The following is a 14,736-nucleotide window of genomic DNA, read 5'->3' as shown; positions in this document are numbered from 1 at the left end:
GGTATGTTATAACCATATTTTCCTGCCTTAGCTTTTATAAAATCCCTTAATATAGTCTAGGTTGTGCTCTTCTAGGTCTTTTGCCCTGTTTACTCCTTACTGCATAAGCATTTACTTGCTGGCATATCTTACACTGTTCTATTATCTCTCTAGCCTAAAACCTGAGTCATAAATATATACGTTTTGTCCCTTAACTGCCAGGACAGTTTTTCCCCCCTAAATGAGTCCATCTGTGCATTTGACCTAGTGAGTCTTTGGCTTACTTTCTGGGAAGTATAGTTCTCCCTTCTTGTGTGCACCCTCTCTTGGTAATAGTTGGTAGGGTGGTTAGCAATCTCAATCCTTTTTAAGTGATACTGTTCTTAATTCTGTCCCATTTCCCAATGGGTGTCTCTTACAGACCCATAATCAGTATAGGCTCCTGCATATCCATTCCTGGAGCCACTTGCTCTGCCTGGCTATTGCCCATTGAGTCTTTCCCCTTTGCACGTCCTGGGCAGTGAATAATGATGGTGGCTGACTTCATTAGGACATCTGAGAGGTCAAAGATTTCCTATTGGTTTCCTCTGATGTGAGCAGTCCTCTTGGCATATATCCCTGTGGACATGGGCTGTGGCAAAGGCATACCTGTTATCCATGTGGATGTTGATTTTCTTGCTGGTTTCAAGTTTCAAGGTCTTGGTAAGGGCAACGAGCTCTACTTTCTGCATTGACATGCCAGGGGGTAAAGATTCTTCTACCCAGATGACATTTGTGCCATCTACCATAGCAGCACCAGCTTCCATCATGGAGAAAACTGCTCCAGTCTGTAGCAGCTTTCAGCAGGGGTCAGTCTCTCTTGGGCCAGTTAGCTGCAGGCCGGTTGGGCAGAAAGCATATCTGCCCCTCTCCCCATTTTGGAGAGTATGTCTTATTCCAACAGAGAGTAGGAACAGTCTGGGGTGACCCTAAATGAATGGGCTACCCATCCCATCCCTAGGTCCGCTGTTCTTCGGGTAGTCCATGAATACATTTTGGTGCCAGGGGCTTCTTGGATCCAAGATCTTTTCTTGGAAACAGCACCATTGGCTTGGAAGACTGAGTGTGGCGCCCCTGTGTCCACCAAGAACTGAGTGGGTTTCTCTTTTACTACCACAGTTATCCTGGGTTGGGGGAGGAGGTCAGAAAACCCATCTCCCCTAGTCGCTGTCTTCACCCAGGGCTAACCACCTGGGTTTGCCATTTGGGGGCACTTTTCCCAAGACCTGGGAATTCTTGCTCCCAGCTTCTATTTCTTAGGGCACACTCTGGCTCAGTGGCCCCTTTCCTTATAGTATGCACACTGGTCCTTTACTGTTTCCCTTTTCTGCTTTTTCTAACTATTATATCCAGGATTCTCTGTAGCTTCCTTCCTTCTCTGTCATTTTCTTTCTTTTTCTCTATTTCTTCTCCTCCTCTGTCTCCCTGTCTCAGCAAACTGTACTAAATCTCTCTATAGACTTTCTTAATAATCTATACTACTAAATCCTTCTACAGACCTTCTCAGCAACTTGCACCAAATTCCTCTAGCCTCTGAAGCTTTTTCTTGATATCTCTCCTAGCCCTGTCTATAAGAGACATTGTCATAGTAGCTTTATATTCCGAGCCCCTGGATTCATAGCATGTATATTGGCAGAATGCCTCTATGAGCTGCCCTAGAAAAGCTGTAGGTGACTCATCTGGTACCTGCTCAACCTTACATACCTTGGCCAAATTTGTGGGCTGTCATGCCCTCGAGACCTGCCAATGGAGTCTGGTGTGTTGGTCTTTTAGGTGCCTCTTACCTTTTTCCTGAGGGGGTAATCCCTTTGGCTTCCTGTATTACAAATAAAACAGTCTCAGATTGATTAGTCTCTTGGGAAATATATCCTTAGTGAAAAAGCTACCATGGTATCAGGACAGGTGGTCTCAGGTCCTCTCCTACTCCACTCTGTGGTCCTCTCTAAATATCAACTGAGCATAATTATAACCATTTTGTAAATTATAAACTATAAGATAGATATCACACCTAGTTTATCATCTCTGTCAATTAAACAGAACCCTTTCATCTATATTATCTTAAAAGACTGTCAAAATTAACACTTAAGAATTAACATTGTAAGAATTGACTCATGTCCTGGCTTTAAATTTTATGTCACCTGAAAATCATTTATTTAAATATATCTCAGCATTCTCAGGATTAAACAGCTTGGGCTGTCTGCGAGACTAACAGTATTCAATACCATCAGAAATCTAAGAGTGACCAATGTCAACTGAAAATATATAGAAAGCTTAACACAGATTTTAAGACTTAAACATCATATACCATGGATTTTTTATGTTTTTGAAAACCAACTATCTATGAAAAGTAATGTGGACTGTTGTCTATTAAACTATCTTCAGCTATTTCTGATTAAAACCTAGAAAACATCCTAACAATAAACTCAGAGCCTTATATCTCTATTTAGCCCTAAACTCATAGGCTTAAACATCTCAGATCGGTAATAATAACAAAGAACTGGGTGTAAATACTGTACTTTCAAATTTAGTATTTATACCAATGAAAGCCTTGATGTTGTATCAAAATAAACCCTGTATCAAATAAGAACTATGCCTTGAACTTAATACCAATTATAAAGATTTTAGTATCACAAAGACAGATTTTTTCTCTTAATATTTTAGAATCTAGTCTTCTGGAGGTCTCCCTTATTTTGACCTCTCTCCCAGAGGAACAATATAACCACAAAGTTTAACATCACATCAATCATAACAACTTAAACAAGTTAAAATAAAAGAAATAAACCATTTTTACCAACTTAAACCCAAAATTCTCACACCTGCCACACTGAGCGTCTTGTTAAGACTTGTTTTCCTTTTCAGGGGGCATCAGAGCCCAAGTATTTTGTCTCTCTTTTTGTTCTAAGTGGGTGCGCTTGAGTCATGTGACCTGATTTTGGTGCCACAGAATTGCTTTTCAGTCAAAGTCAAAATAATATCATCTGTCTAAGTCCAAGAACACAAACACGATACAAAACAACACCACATAGACAGCCTGACTCTGCCACCATCAGGCCTCTAGATTCAAGAACACAGAGCAAGGAAAATCACACAATTTGCCCCTAGAGGGGCCCAGTTTCAGACACCAGGCATCCCTGTACACACAGCAGGGATCAGATAAAACAGATTTCAGCAAAGCATGGCTTCCACCATTATTGATTTATTGTTTGCAGATGGAGGAGAGCCTTATTCAGCTCTCTCCCATGTCTAAAGTTTCCTCCAGACCCTCACGGTCTCGACTCTAGCAGCTGCCAGTCAAGCCCTGCACCAGACAGGTTCTCTGAGCCCCAGAAGCTTGCAAGCAAAATGGAAATTTTCAGAATGGCTTATAGACTCAGACTTTGACACACAGACAGACAGAAAACAAACCACGGCACCCACCTAGTGGTCAAACTGTAGACAGAGACACACAAACTGACAAGTATTTGCCTCCACTGAGATGGACAGAACCAGATCAGAAAACCAGATGGCCGGGAGGGCATATAAGTTTTCCAATTCAGTAGAACTAACGTGTCCTCTCCAACATTCAGATGGGAATCTTCCAGGGAGGGTCTCTGGATTTCCCCCAAAATACCTGGGAACGTCTCCCTGAGTTGCAGCCTGTGGTACAGAGCACGTCTGCTCACCACGGTCCTCTGGTTCTCACGAACCCGAGAGGACAGATGCCCACTGAAAACTCGCATCTCCTCAGATACAGAAAACAGAGCAATACAGACACTCAGGACACAGACCAACCGGCACACACACATTCCAGAGGGGATCCTCTTTACCTCTGAGTTGGTACTTGCAGGAAAGTCACACTTCCCGGCCCATGCACCAAAAAAATGTAAGATTCCCAAAAACTGAGGGTGCCCCAGCACCCCACACCTCGGAAGGTGACACCCAAATCGCAAGAAACAGTCTCAATGCAATAGCATGAGGATTTCTTTATTCCAGAATTCTGGGTTCCACAGCCATATACTATGCAGGGGTAGAGGACTGAGGACCCCTGTGCAACTGAAGTCAGGGGTATTTAAAGGGGAAAAAGCACAAGACAAGGGTTAGAGGACACAATTCACAAGGCAAGAGGTGGAGGACAAAACATGCACGGAATGGGGAAGTACAGAATGAGGAAGTGAGGAAGGTTAGAGATTATCTGGAGCAAACGTCCTTGGGGCCTTGTACAGTTAAACATTGGAGCTAGAACAGGGTGGGCTATCTTTCTCAAACTGAAAACAGAAAAACAAGTTACTCTGTGATTGGCTAGTTGCTTAGAGTTCTAAAAACATTGAGTTGGGGGTCTCTCAGATACTTGTTATGAATGCTAATTATGTTCCCGAAAATACTGTTTGTACAAGAAGGTGGGCACATAGCTTCTGGGAACCTTCCCATACTTGGTTCTGATTGATAAATAAAGATGCCAACAGCTAATAGTTGGGGAGGACAGACAGAGGCGAGATTTTAGAAATCCTGGGCTTGGGACCAGGAGGAGGAGGAGGAGGAGGAAGAGGAGGAAGGAGCGATCTGCTATGTAGGGAGAGTGTGGAGGAGAGGAGAGATGCCGTGTCTGAGAAGAGTGTGGGACAGGAAAGCATTGCCACCAAGTGAAGGAGCCAGGAGAGCATGGCCCAGAGAGCAGCCAACATGGGACACAGAAATTAATACGTAGAAACTTGGAATTATCAACGGGAGGTAGATTCTAGCAGCCAGGAGGCTAGACAGTGTCCCAGCCATCGGGCTGCTCACAGCATACTAAAAGATAAAGGCTGTGTTTGTGTCTTTCTTTCAGGAACACATACCATTGGGTTGGGTAGCAACTCTGTGATAGGATTTATTAATTAAATATTAATACTACACTTAGTGGGTCTCCAAGCCCACTTCTCCTGAGATAGAATGGTCTTTTTGTTCTTAACGCTTCTTATGCCTTTGTTTCTGCTCCACCAAGCCTGGATACTCTTTCTTTCTTTCTTCCTTTCTTTCTTTTTAAAGATTTATTTATTATATGTAAGTACGCTGTTGTTATCTTCAGATGCACCAGAAGAGGACATCATATCTCATGGATGGTTGTGAGCCACCATGTGGTTGCTGGGATTTGAACTCAGTACCTTTGGAAGAACAGTCCAAACTGTTAACTCTTAACTGCTGAGGCATCTCCCCAACCTCCTTTTTCTTTCTTCCTTCTTTCTTTCTTTCTTTCTTTCTTTCTTTCTTTCTTTCTTTCTTTCTTTCTTTCTTTCTTTCTTTCTTTCTTTCTTTCTTTCTTTCTTTCTTTCTTTCCTTTCTTTTTTTTTTCCGAGATAGGGTTTCACTGTGTATCCCTGGCTGTCTTGGAGCTCAGTCTGTAGACCAGGCTAGCCTCCAACTCAGAAATCTGCCTGCCTCTGCCTCCTGAGTGCTGAGATTAAAGGTGTGCGCCACCACTGACTGGAGATACTGTTGCTTTTATTTCGACTTTGCAGTTACTTGTTAGGATGTTCCGGTTGTCAACCGTACCTACAGATGCACACCAAGTATTATGGATGTATAGATTACTGGATTCAGTCTTACAGAGACTCAAGTGTCTTTTGGGTATTGATGATATTGAAACATTACTGCTTTACTTCACTGGAGAGATGGCTCTGGAGATGGGGTTTGGCCTGCTTGCTTCAGACAGAAGCACGTTTATTTCGTTTCCTCCACAGCTTCTGACCTTGCTGCTGTTATATCTCATGGTATTTTTAAAATTTTTTTTTAAAAATCAAGATACATATTGTAACTACAGATATTTCACTCTCTAAACCATCCTGCTTCTTGGTTGTTGTTTACAAAAATGTTCCCTTATTTAAGGTCATGGGTATATATCTTCAAAGCTCTTGCTGAAATGTAAACTTTTTTACTCTCCGAATTTGTAAGACCATTTGGGGGTAGGTTTGAAAAAGCTGTTAAAAAAAAAAGGTTAATTTAAATCAGGTAATCTTACCTTGGTATAATGCTCAATGTGTAAATTCCTAAGTCATGCTTATAAAATTTAAATTTTCAGGCCCCCAACAATGATGCCCAAATGTCAGCAGGAAGTTGTCATAGACAATCACATTGACTTTTATTCATTTATTTTCAACAAAAGGCTGGGATGTTGAATTTCAAACCTGGGGACAAGTGGGACCTATTTAACACCACATCAAAGCAGACTGGGCTACTGGGCTTCCAGCACCTTACAGTCCCTGCCTGTTACAGGGCATGGCTGGTACACCCCACCCTCTACCCTGAACTTTGTAGCTAAGGGGCTTGGCTTCTCTTCCCTATATAATCCAGAAGAGAGAGAGACAGAGAGAGGGGAGGAGAGGGAGAGAGAGAGGGAGAGGGAGAGGGAGAGGGAGAGGGAGAGGGAGAGGGAGAGGGAGAGGGAGAGGGAGAGGGAGAGGGAGAGGGAGAGGGAGAGGGAGAGGGAGAGGGAGAGGGAGAGGGAGAGGGAGAGGGAGAGGGAGAGGGAGAGGGAGAGGGAGAGAACTTCTGTACACAGAGAGAGCTGTGGCTGGCTGCAGGCAGCCTTTTCATAAGCAACCCTCACCCTCACCAGGCACAGCTGATGTAAGCAGATGCTCAGTCCCTGGGAGGAGCTTAATGGAATTGCCTGTATGCTAATAATGCTCACTCTGGGCTCTCCCAGAAGTGTCTGCCTCTGGCTATGCCTCCCACATGTCTATAATCAGCTTTCCCCTCTACCATACCTAGGAGCAGTCGTGTCCTTGTGTCCTTTCCTGCCCCGTTTATTTATTTATTTAATTTATTTTCATTAAAAGATATATGTCTAATCACTCTGTCTTTGCTAACTTTGTTAAGTTTTAACTATTTGGAGAAACTGAATTGTGTAAAAACTATAATTTATAAGAGCTCGCTATAAAGTGATTAGAAAAATGAGGTTCCCAATCTCTATAGTTTAAAGCTTATTTTGATACTTAAAGAGCTTTATTTCAAAACTATCACTTTTAGGGTTTAAAATCTTAACAGAGATAAAATTATAAAATTCCACTCTTATGAGAATTACTAACTTATTGTAAATTAAGACATGCAAGTTAATGGTCAGTCATCATATAAACAATCAAGCAGTACATAGAAATAATTTTTTTTATACAGCGATATTTTCAAGTAAGAATGTTAATAAGAAAAAAAAAATCTCCAAAGAAAGCTTAAACTAGGCATTCTTCAAAGCTGATGACCTTATTAGGACTTCAGTGATTATGGGGAGTTTGGAATTTACAAGTTCAGAGCTAAATTACCTTGGGCCACCTTTCACCTTTTAGTAGCCACTTCTGTCTCTCCTCTGTGTGTGAATTAAAAGCTTGTGACCATTAGGTAAAACATCAGAATGTACAAGCAGACCATTAGCTTTCCTTTGGAATATATTAAGCCAGAGGGGGTGAAAGAATCTTGGTTTGTGTTTTCAGGAAAACTATGAAACTAGATGATCTGAAAGTGTGTTCCCAGACTGGGGTCACTGGCTCCAGAGTAAACCACCTCTTAATCCCCTTGAGGTTAGCGCTGTGTTTTTGCTCTGCAAGAGCAACTAGTCATGATTAAGGCCTAGGCATATCTAACCTTTCTCCTTTCCTACCCAGTTAAGCTTCAGTTTCCAGGTAGTTTACTAGAGACCTCTTTACACTCAAAGCCTCATCTTAACAGCTTCCTGTAGCCCTGGTGACTCATGGTTTTATCTTATCAGATGGTAATCCCACCCAAAGCATCTCTCTCCAGCACCTTCCTACTCTCTTACTTATAAGGAGGGGGAGGGAAGTTTCACAGCATCACTTTGAGATGTGTAGATGGCTACTGCTGAGATAGTTCAGCTTGACTGTGACAGCCATACTGGGGTGAGCCATTTTTCCTGGGTTTGAATCTGGTTTACACTTCTTCACTTCCTGTAATACAGATTTAGGTAACTCCAGAGTCCATGGTCCAATGTAGAGGCAGGTTTTTTGTTGTTGTTATTGTTGTTTTTGTTTTTGTTTTTTTTTTTAAGCTTTTATAGTAACAGAACAAAGACAGACAGTTATAAATCAAGACTCTTCAAAATGTTGGTGGAGATAGCAGAGAGGCAGCTTTATAGCCAAGTGGAGAACCTGGCTATAGGCTTCAGATGTTATCTGGTATTGTCTTTAGCCCTTTGATTTGTTGAAAGTAGGATTTTGTTATGTTAGTACATTCCAAAAGGTTTGTTGTTGTTGTTGTTGTTGTTGTTGTTGTTTTAATTAGTAACAGACTGTCCACTTAGACTTTTTCTGTTAGTTACAGGATGCTTGGCAATTTAGAGGGGAAAGATAAATTGTAGTTAGGCTCAGGATCTGCAACATTCCAATGTCCCCACATCAGACAGTAAGCCTTTGCAGACATAGCTTCTCTCCAGAAATTCTCCTTCATAGCAGCAAGCCCGGGGACCCACTTGTTTCCACCTCCCCAGTGCTGGGGTCATGGTGCACACTTCTGTGCTGATGTGTTACATGAGTATTGGGGATCTGACCTCAGGCTCTCACACTTACATAGGTATCAATCTATCCATTAATGAAACTTGGAAGACCATAGATTTTTGTTTTGTTTTGTTTTTTGGATTTGGTTTTTTCGAGAAAGGGTTTCTCTGTATAGCCCTGGCTATCCTGGAACTCACGCTATAGACCAGGCTTGCCTTGAACTCAGAAATCCGCCTGCCTCTGCCTCCCAGGGTGCTGGGATTACAGGCATGCACCACCACCACCCGGTGACCATAGATTTTTAAAAAAGATTTATTTATTTATTTATTTATTTATTTATTTATTTATTTATTTATTTATGTGAACACACTGTCACTCTCTTCAGACACACCAGAAGAGGGCATCAGATCCCATTATAGATGGTTGTGAGCCAACATATGGTTGCAGCGAATTGAACTCAGAACCTCTGGAAGAACAGTCAGTGCTCTTGACCACTGGATCATCTCTCCAGTCCCCAACCATAGACTTTGCCTTAATAAACTCCAACTCTGATTCACATTGCTCATTGTGAAATTCTTTTCAAGGGTCTGGCTGCAGGTTGCTGGCAGCAGTTCTGGGATGTCTCCAGCTGCAGCGTAGCTGTACCAGGGCTGCCAGGATGAATGAATGATCACAATTAGTATACGTCTGGGTGTCAGGCGCCTGGTGAGTCTATTATGTTGTAAACTTCATTTAACTGGAGATCTTGGTGGGTGGCCTGGCCATATCCCATCTCAGAATACCTCTGCATCTATTTAAAATTAATTTATTTATGTGCATAAGTATGCTGCATGAGGGACTGGAGAGATGGCTCAGCAGTTAAGAGCACTGACTGCTCTTCTGAAGGTCCTGAGTTCAAATCCCAGCAAACACATGGTGGCTCACAACCACCCATAATGAGATCGGACACCGTCTTCTGGGGTGTTTGAAGACAGCTACAAAGGCCGGAGTGAGCAGAGGTCTTGAGTTCAATTCCCAGCAACTACATGAAGGCTCAAAACCATCTGTACAGCTACAGTGTACTCATAATACATAGAAATAGATAAACCTTTAAAAAGAAAAGTATTTTGTGTGAATGTTGGTCTGTGTACCATAGATATGCACTATCTTCTGCGGTCAGAAGAACTCCTTCTGTGCTGGAGTTACAGTGATGAGCCTCCATACGGGTGCTGGGAGTCAAGCCTACTTCCTGTGGCAGAGTAGCCAGAAGGTTTTTTTGGGGGGGGGGTTGTTTTTTTTCGAGACAGGATTTCTCTGTGTAGCCCTAGCTTATCTGGAACTCACTTTGTAGACCAGACTTGCCTCGAACTCTGAAATCTGCCTGCCTCTGCCTCCCAAGTGCTGGGATTACAGGCGTGGACCACCGCCGCCTGGCTCAGCCAGAACGTTTAACTGCTGAGCCACCCCTCCATCCCTGGTGTTTAAAGTGCACCTCACTTTGTTCTTGAGATACCAAATCTTTTATGTTCATTTTAGACTCCATTTTAGAGAACCTGACCTAAGTTTGAACTCAGGTAAACTAACAGGCTGGTACCTAGCATTAGTCTCCAAGTTGACCCCTCTTCCCAACAAAATTCAAGCCTACCTCCAGTCTCTAGGCTAATCCCCAACAAACCTGCACCCCAGGTTACAAGCCCACCCTCTGCCTAACAATGACCAATGCAGAGGATAGCAGAAATTAAGTTTATGATATGACTCCTAGCACCAGCCAATTATGTTAAAGGCCACAGAAGCTCTCCAATTAGACGCTTGCATACTTACCTTCCCCCACCACTTGCTGCTCACTATAAAGTCTTACATCTACAGACACTTGGCTCTCCCACACCGCCAAAACCGTCCTGTGTGACAGAGGTACACTGGTGGGCCTGAGCTAGCTGGAACAGAATAAAGACCCTGCTGTGAGTTGCATCAGATAGGCTCCTGTCTGTTTTTGGGGATCACTAACATTTCTCTGTACTACATTTTTACTTTGGCTCCTCATTTATAGAGACAAACTGGAGACAAGGGATTAAGAAATTTGCTCTTAGAATCTGAAAAAAAAATGTGTCTTTTGCTTTTGAATTTACCATATAATTACATCATTCACTTTCTATTTTCTTCCCTCTAGTCCCTTTTTGCTTTTTCAGATCTGTGGCTTCTTTCTTGATGAATTATTGTTACATGCATATATGTCTGTATCTATACATATATATTCCCAAATACATAAATACAACCTACTCAGTCTGTATAATGTTACTTGGCTAACTAATCCACATTTTTTTCATAATTTAATTTTCCAGAACCTTAATGAATATTTACGATTAAAGAAACAGCTGGTTGGCAAGATGGCCTGGCAGCTAAAGGTGCTCACTGTACATGACAAAGTGTTAGTTTGGACCCTTGATCCCAAGGTAGAAGGAGAGAATTGCTTTAAATCATACACATAATAATATGTTAAAATGTATTTATTCATGTATAACTGTGTATATGTGTCTGTGAGCACATGCACATATGTGCATGTATGTGGGATGCCCCTACTGTAGCATGCATTTGAAGTCAGAAGACAGCTTCAGAGAGTCAGTTCTTACCTTCTACTTCCTTGAGGCTGAGTTTCTCTTGTTTCTGCCATGGTGCATAATCTAGACTAGTTTCATTTCGCTGAAAGCAGTATCTTGTGTTTGTTGAGACAAAGCATATTGTATCCAAGGCTGACCCCAAATTTACTGTGTAGCTGAGGGATTGACATTCTTGTCAGTTCCTTGAAGACTTAGGTGGGGTCCTTGGATCACTTTATCTGCTCCTCTTCCTAAAGTGTCTGAATAGTAGTACGGACCTTGATATTGCTTATCTAAATTGCTGGATTGGGTGGGTAATAAGCCTAGCTTATTGAGGTTGCAGGTTGCAATAGACTTGCATTTGGGGGTTCAACAGTTAAGTGTTGAAGTGACTTTTTTTTTTTTTACTTTGAGTGAAAATGTGTCTCTGTATCTTCAATTGTTAGTTCTATATTGGCAGAGAGCTAAGTACCGGAAGGATTTTGGTATTGTCACTCCTATAGCCCAAAACCAGCTTCCTATTTGTAATAGTCCTTTATGCCTTAGGCAACCAAAGAGATGTATCAGATGTTGTCTCTCTGCTGATTGGTTATAGTATAGATCTGACAGCAAGTAGACAGGGTAGGAAGTACATGGGTAGAATTTCTGGACAGGGGAATGATGCAGGACAAAAGCAGAAGCAGAAAATTTGAAACTGGCTGTGGAAAGGAACAGGCAGAAAGTGGAGCAGAGAGATCTAGAGCTAGCCACATGGTGGAGATGCAGGCCAAGTTAAATTAGAAGGTAGCTGGGAGACTGACCCAGAAAAGGTCCTAAGCTTTAAACTATATAGAATACTCTGTGTCTTTATATCTCAGGTGGGTCTGAAAAAATTCACACAATAATTAAGAGTATTTGTGTAAGGGTCTGACAAATGCTGAAGGAAGACCCCAGACTCAAATAGTATACAAAAACAAAGAATGTTTATTCTGCAAAAACAACTAGCATGCTGGGGTCACCATCCTTTCAGAATGGTGACACAGACAAAGACATTCGAGTCCCTTTCATAACAGAACTGCTCAATTGCTTCTGAGATAACAACAGACTTCTAAAACCTAGAGCATACCCCAAGGGATTATAAAAGCCATTCACCAAAGGTCATAAAGAAGAAGGTAAGATATCCATCACAGGTGCAAGGACAGGAGATAACATAGTGATTGGGTTTATTTATACAAAACTTCAAGGACAGCTTAGTTATGGTTCATAACCCTCTGTGAACCTCTAAGCTAGTAACACATGATGAATATTTAGCCAGATAATTACTCCTAGTGGGTATGCACGTAGACATTCTCTGTTATAAAGCTCTTATTCAATTTATGACCTGAATTTATGTGCAAACTCATAGTGAACTTCTTACCATGTGAGCATGCGCTCTGAAAGTCCTACAAGTGCCAAGAGCAGAGACAGGCCTCCCTCCCCTTTTCTTCCCTCAGAGCAGAGATAGAACAAAGGCCTCTTTTCCCAGCCTCCTGCTGTTTTTACTATGAGGTACTAAACCAGAGACTGAAGTTTCTAACTTCAGAGCAACTCAGACAGGCAGATCAACTGCTGAAGCAAAGTACTATACACTTAGGATGGATAGCAAGAACTATGGATTTTGATGGATTAGGTCTTTGTTTTCATTTTGTCAGGTGGTGCTGTCTATGGGCTGAATTTTACAAACTGAGTGACACTTCCATCATGGAATCAGTTGTGCTAAGTTCTGGGGTCCTGTTACATTCTACACTGGTCTTATTGAATGAGTCAAGTTATGGACTCACCTTATCTTTAGTTTAAGATGTAGGGCCCTGCTGTTAACTCAGTAAGAATGAGAATTAAAGGCTCAGTCAGAATTGATAGAGTAGTTAGCCAGGGGACGTGGCAATTTTCTTTTAGATTACTCATGATCAATTAGCATAGAAACAACAGGTTTCTCCCAAAGCCATACATAGGTTTTTGTTGCTGTTTTGCTTTAATCGCATGAGAAGTCTAAGACCCTTCAATTTTGTAGTGTCAGTTCCGCGAGGGAATTGAATTATTGTTTTAAAACTTCTATTGTTTTAATACCTGTTGTAGAAAGTATTTAATCTCAATCTGGGGTTTGGTCATTCGGTTCCTGGGTAAGTCACACACAACCTTTACATTTATAACACGCCTTAATCAGTCCTAGATCTGGGCAGATATCTATCCTCTCTGCCATTAAAATCTATTTCCTATTGATAACCCCAAGTTATTACTTGCCATGTTCCATCTGGGCTGCTCTTGATTACAACTGGCTGGCCCTTGCGGCCATGCTTTCTTGACTCCTGACCTCTGGCTTTTCTCCTCTCTCCACCTTCTCCTTCCTCATGGTCCCTCCACCCCCCAAGCCCGGGGAGCCCCAGACCCCACCTAACCCTCTTCCGCTCAGCTATTGGCCAGTCAGGGATAACTTAGAGTCGGTTGGGTACGTATAGATTCATCCCTGGGAGCAACCAGGCCTGGGCGGGGGGGGGGGGGGGGGGGGGAGGTCAGTGCTTGTTATAACAATACATATCAAAAGATCAAACCTCAACAAATATCTGGCCAACCTGTATGCTTAGTTTGGAAAACATCATAAGAGGCATATTTAGTCAAACTTGCATGCCCTCCAAGTAGTCTCAGGGGCCCAGTAATATTCCTGTCATGCAGATGAATTAACCCATAAAACAGAATAGCTGGCATCAGGATAAGGAGAAGTGCCTAGCCTAAAGGTTTTGGATATTAGGTAAGTTTTAGCTCCTTGTAAGTTCTTTAACATTAATTTGGGCTGTCCCCAGTCACAATGAGTTTTGTCAATCAGTGGGCTGATAGTCTGCTTAGTTCCTATCCCTATGTAATGAAGGAGCTGGGAGTCTAAGCATAACCAGAAATCCTGACCAATTTCTGCCTGGTTTTTACTAACCCGATCCCCAGGCACCCTTCCTGTGGCATAGAGTCTGATTCCCCAGGTTTTTCTTGTTCCTAAAGGACAAAACCTTTTACAGAAAAAATTTTCCAGGAAGCCTCAGTTTTACATACCCAATTTTTGCAATGGAAACTCCCCTGCTTCTGGCATCTAGGGGCCCAGCCACAGGGCATGCATAGAATTGTAAACTCTACACTCCTATTTCAAAGATAAAGCCTTGCAGGGGCATTCAGAGGAGGGCCTGCTTACCTGCAGAGGGACACCTGGCTAGGTGGGGTGTGTCCTGGGGCCGGTTTGGTGTACCTGTTGAGGGAGATGACAGGGGTGGAATCCTTGATCAGGTCTGGTGGCTTGAGACGCTGGGAGGCCTGTTCCATTGCTCCAACACGGCAGGTTTAGATAAGAAGAGACAACCCATGATTTTAAAACTTTATTATAGAAAATTAGGGGCAAAGAAAAGAGATAGAAAAGTAAAGAGGGAAAGAAGAGATAGAGAGGTTAGAGCCGGCCATGACCATGTGGAAAAAGAATGGAGAGGGGGAGCAGCGGGGCAAGAGTCAAGAAAAGAGGACAAGAGAGAAGGGCAAGGGAGAGCAAGGAGGGGTCACGCATACCCTTTTATAGCAGCCTGGCTACCTGGCTATTGTCAGGTAACTGTGGGGCAGGGCAAACCTGGCTGTAGCCAGGTGACTGAGGGGATGGAGTCCATCCAGAACACTAGGGGCCTGGTGTGCGGCTCCATGTG

General features: G+C 42.5%; 1 pseudogene; it reads right to left on the bottom strand.

Moving 5' to 3' along the window:
* The window catches only part of LOC127694510 (dnaJ homolog subfamily C member 30, mitochondrial-like), an 85,909-nt pseudogene extending 71,541 nt beyond the window's left edge, over positions 1 to 14,368 (bottom strand).
* Between the last annotated feature and the right edge of the window lie 368 nt (positions 14,369 to 14,736).

The sequence above is a fragment of the Apodemus sylvaticus genome, chromosome 10, assembly GCF_947179515.1.
Source record: "Apodemus sylvaticus chromosome 10, mApoSyl1.1, whole genome shotgun sequence".
Taxonomy (NCBI): Eukaryota; Metazoa; Chordata; class Mammalia; order Rodentia; family Muridae; genus Apodemus; species Apodemus sylvaticus.
The sequence above is the reverse complement of the archived record's forward strand: the minus strand, read 5'-3'. Positions and strand labels throughout refer to the sequence as shown.